The sequence below is a fragment of the Macrobrachium nipponense genome, chromosome 6 (assembly GCF_015104395.2).
Source record: "Macrobrachium nipponense isolate FS-2020 chromosome 6, ASM1510439v2, whole genome shotgun sequence".
Lineage (NCBI taxonomy): Eukaryota > Metazoa > Arthropoda > Malacostraca > Decapoda > Palaemonidae > Macrobrachium > Macrobrachium nipponense.
Window position 1 is genome coordinate 25583761 of NC_061108.1, and position 5474 is coordinate 25589234.

Below are 5474 nucleotides of genomic sequence, written 5' to 3' on the forward strand. Positions count from 1 at the left end.
GGTAGAGCGAGTTAGATAATAAAGGACATTTGTAGCTTAATGCGTGTATATGAATCACGGTGATGTGATAAAAGTCAATTATATAAATGCAACGGTAAGAAGTACTGTGACATAATCTATAAAAAAAAAGAGCAGAAAGTCTTTCACCGACTCGGGACCTGATTAGCTTCTCCCCTCAGAAAATAAGATAATCGGATTTCGTTCTAAACAAGAAAAGATGCTACAAAAAATTACGAACATTCTATCTCTCTCTCTCTCTCTCTCTCTCTCTCTCTCTCTCTCTCTCTCTCTCACACACACATATTTTACAGATATATTACAGAAAGATTATCAAGGAAACCAGCAAAAAAGTACGCCTGTTTTCCCATAAGAGCTTTAAAACAATGTTCCCTAAGTATTCGAAAAAATCTTTCATTTTTAATAGTGACAGTAAAAGGCCGCTCTCAAAATTCCAACATACTTATGTGTTACAATGCAAACAATAAAACGACGAAGGGATCTTTTACAAATGACGGATGAGTTCCTGATTCATAATCTGTGGATATTTGAATATATCACGAGACGATGCTACGGTGTTTGCATTACTGTTTTTCCTTAAGTTCGTAGGCAAATATGAAAAAAAAATATACAATAAATATGGATATGAATAGAATAAATACAGCTTTGACATATCTCCACATTCAAGATACACACACACATACACACCACACACACACACACACACACACACACACACATATATATAGTATATATATATATATATATATATATATATATATATATATATATACTGAATTTTATATATATATATATATATATATATTAGGGCTGTTGCCTTGTATAATATGGCGCCCTATGATGGTAATGTTAGACTTGCGATAATCATTACGCTAAGTCGGTTGGTATTGCACTTCCATATTCCTTGGAGTGTCCTGGGGTTTGTAGAATCACTTACGGAAGTCGGTATTAATATTCTTTGGTTATGACGACAATGTTTAGTGTTTTAAACTCATGAATGATTTCTTTCTGATGTGAGGTTCTTATTAGGAAAACAACTGAAGTATAAAAATACTTATATTCTCTGATATTACATAGTGAAGATCAAGTAGGATTGTACAGGTCTTCTAATGACGATAGCTTGATCGTTCTGCCAATGATGATGGCTGATTTATTCTCTCTACATGATAAAGATTAGGTTAAGAGGTACAGGTCTGCCAATGATGATGGCTACTCTATTCTGTTTCCACTACCATCTCGGTTACAAGTCATAAAGGAAGCAGACAGTAGCTACGAACATAGAACATACATACAAAATGAGGGGGGACACACTACAGATCATGTAGGCCGTTTGAATTATAGGTCGCGGTAGTTGTCTCAAGCAGGAGCTTGGACTAATGTTTCAAAACAAATGAATGAACACAGGTGACGGCACGTCATCTTAGCCTACATACTTTATCGTCTCTGGTCTGATCACATTCCTGCAAGCAATCTGGTTGACCTCTTTAGTTTTAGTCTTTTATATATATGGAATAACATTCCATATTTTTTATTATGTAATCACTACATAAAGCTCGGTCAGCTACCAAAAACCAAAACCCAACTACTGAATATTACTCAAACTTGACTTGCATTTGACTTAAAGGAGTGTGATACAGACACTATGTGAATAAATATATATATATATATATATATATAATATATATATATATATATATATATATATATATATATATATATATATATATATATATATATAATATATATATATATATATATATATATATATATATATATATATATATATATATATATATATATATATATATATATATATAGAAAATACATATAAGTAAAAAAAAAATTCATGGTGTACACAAATACAGATTCAAGTAATAAGATATAAAACATTATGATATTGGTAAATAATAGTGATCACGTGATATATCCGATACAGTTTTTCACTTCATCTCATTAAGATACATATGGTACAGGAAAATACTAATGTACTCTGTAACATGATAAAAATCATATTTTAAACTGATAAAAATTTCATATATGAATTGATAAAATTATTAATGTTTATGCTGATTGCTTCATTGATTTTTATGCTAACTGTTATATATCTGGATTCATTAATCCATATACTAACTCATATATAACTGCAGTTATTGGTAAGATAAAAGGTAACAGATTGATTATAGGCTACCTGATTGATTTATACATATGTATATGGATTCAGATAAATTATGATTAATATATGTGCAGTTTAAATAGATTCCTATTGTGTACACGCAACGATATATTTCGACTCTGTTACTTATGATCATTTATATATAGATTCCTAGTGCGTACACGCAAAAATATATTTCGATTCTGTTATTTATGATCATTTATATATAGGATACATGACCGAGGTTATACTACTACACATTTAACTAGCGTTCGAACAACTTTTCGTCCATTACACAGTTCCAGACAACCACCTATAGCCAAATGAAATGGCCAATTCCAAATGGTTAAAACAAGGGGAAAATTGCCTGGCGGGGTCCAACGTTCTATTTCGGCCTCATACTTGTTCTCTGCATCCTAAGCCACACGATTACATTCGCGATGAATAAAATCACCCCCAGCACGAGTCCTTCGCCAGCAAAGTAGAGTTGAATATCCTTCTGGGCGTAATTGTCAGAAGTATGTCCCTTTTGTAGTCGATTTCCGACAGCCGCCGGAGCGTTCCGCATTAAAACGAGATTAACGACGGGATACGGTGTCGGTCAAAGAAGTCCATGATGGTGCTTATTCCTTTCACATTGTAGGCGGTTGTTACTCGACTGCCGTCATCCGCAGCAACGAACGATTTTTTGAAGTTGCGATGTGAAACTCTCGTACTGCAGGATACTGTAACCAGGTTCCATTAATCAGCCTGCAAGTGAAATTATACTTGTCACAAGGGCAAAGTAAATTCAGACGACATCCAAATACAGGGGGGGAGAAGCCATTTAGAACCAGACCTTAACCCACATGAATTCGCTGATATTGTTGTGGAATTCAAAAGAGTCAGCTGTACAAACTTTTTATCCATGGCATTAACAATGAGTGAACCTATCCAGGTCTATGATGACTTGTAAAAATATCCATAATTATAAAAAATAAACAGATATCAATACGAATCCCAAAGAAAATTCGATATTACTGGTAGTAAGTTACTAGACAAAGAAGTGGAAAACGGAGCTATTTGTAAGATTGCCAGACAACATAAGAGTCAAAGAGAATATTAATCATGATTCTGTATTTCTCTGTGCTAACTGAAATTAAGCTGTGATAAAATACGATCCTATGTGTCCCTAACAAAAGTTTCATATTCAAATTTCTCGTGCGCATCCTCTGAGGTTAATTTTAAAACTTTATTAATAGGTAGGAGATGCAACGAAAAAACCCACTATGTAACTAATTTCTATATAAACTTTTGGTTTTTCAAGAAAATGTGACATTTTCCCATGAATGTGATTTACTTGAATTGTCATAGACTAATGTTGCAAGTAAATTTTTCATATACATGACTTGATACTTCTAAATGTCTATGAGGTTCAGAAAAAATTAATTCATTTTGTTGTTATAGAAATTCTATTTTCTTATTTTGCTTTATTAATTTTAGAATGATTGCGATTCCTTAACCAAGTTTGCATTGCAATGCGGATAAGAATAGATTATGGCTATGTATGTCATCATGACCTATGAACCACATGTGAAGTTCATGAGCTAAGCATTCCTCTCTCCAGTCAATCTGGTTCGCAAGCAGTTTATTGAGGTTATAAGAACAATGATGAATCGGCAATGATGACGTCGTCACTTAGCAGGAGATTGCTCTCAGCCAGCTAAGAGTTACGTTACTTGCCGTAATAAAATACGACTTTAGTATTTTCAAATGATGTTTTTTTTTTTTTAATTCTCCACCCACATGAGAAGAATGTCTGAAAAAAAAAACAGTACCAAATTGAACAATATATTAGTTTCATGTTGGAAATCTGCAAGATTGTAAATAAATGTAATTATGTTAAATTAGATATTCCTTATTCAAACTAATGAAAAGGTTTCCATACAAATTCTATATATATTATTTGCCCTGTATAAGATTATTTTCATAGATATACATTTCACTTCTAGACTTCCTGACTTTAAAATCAATTTTATTTTATTTTTTTTATTTATTTTTTTTTATTATTTTTTTTTATTATTTTTTTTTTTTTTTTTTTTTTTTTTCATTGACTACGAATATAAATCAGTAGGTTTTGATATGTGTTTGAACTTTTAGCTTATTTGTCATTACTAAAGTGTTAAGTTAGAGTTCAAATCTTTACGCATATATATTTGGATATTTTAATTAACCTATGGTTTACGTTTTGCTATTGATTTTATCGTAACCCTTCCTTTTTTATTATAATTTGTAACCCTTCCGACTTTTTACGGAGTGTATTATATTGACTCCACTTGTATCCATATTTATTTTTATTGAATTTTTTTTTTATATATATATTTTGATAAATTAATGGTTGGCTTGAATATGTGGGAAAAGTGTTCTAGCGGGGTGTAACCGTATAAGGCTACTTGCGGTATCATTTCTACAGATACAAGATATGAATGATAAAGGTATTTAAAACCGCGAGAACCGCTATAATCCAGTTCGGATCCAATATCACGAATGTAACTCGTAAGACATGACACTTTCCTATTTATCTCTTATTCTCACCAAACCGATTGACTCTGGGTGATAAAATATAGTAGTGTTTCTTAATGGAAAGGAATTCACACGAGTTAAGGAGATTATTATTGATTTACACCACCCGAGTCAGATTATTATTATGTGTTGAATTCCATGTTTACTGATTTAGCACTCATAAATATTCCTAGCGCACTCAATTGCGGTTTGGTGTTTAGTTTTTAGTGCTATTAATTCTATATAACGTGTCAAGGGGAACTATTAACACTAAGAAGTGTTTTATTTGCTCTGTCAGACTCGTAACTCTGTTAATAATTCTACGTATATTCTTTCAAGGATTGATTTGGCACAGGATAGGCTCTTAACTGACAGTATCCTTAGTGTATCCCTTGTTTTCATGACACGTGTTACAATTAGTTATGTGCTTTTTATATCTGTAAGCATTGTAGGCCAGTAAAACAGTGATTTGGCTTTCTGTGACATAATAGGGAACCCTGGATGACGGAATGCAACCAGTTTAGGACGATTGGTATGAAAGAGATTATTACTACTACCTGGTCGTTAGTCACCTGCTGTGTTCTTCGGGTTTTCCTCGTCACGGACCTACATATAACATACATTTGATTACATTTGAATTACATAATTCTTATACACATACTTTAAATATACTTTTGCTTTTGGGTTTCTGCTCGAAGTGTTTATTGGTTTGCTTAGCCGCAGACCCTGTTTTCCGTTCGAAGTGTTTATTGTTTTGCTTATT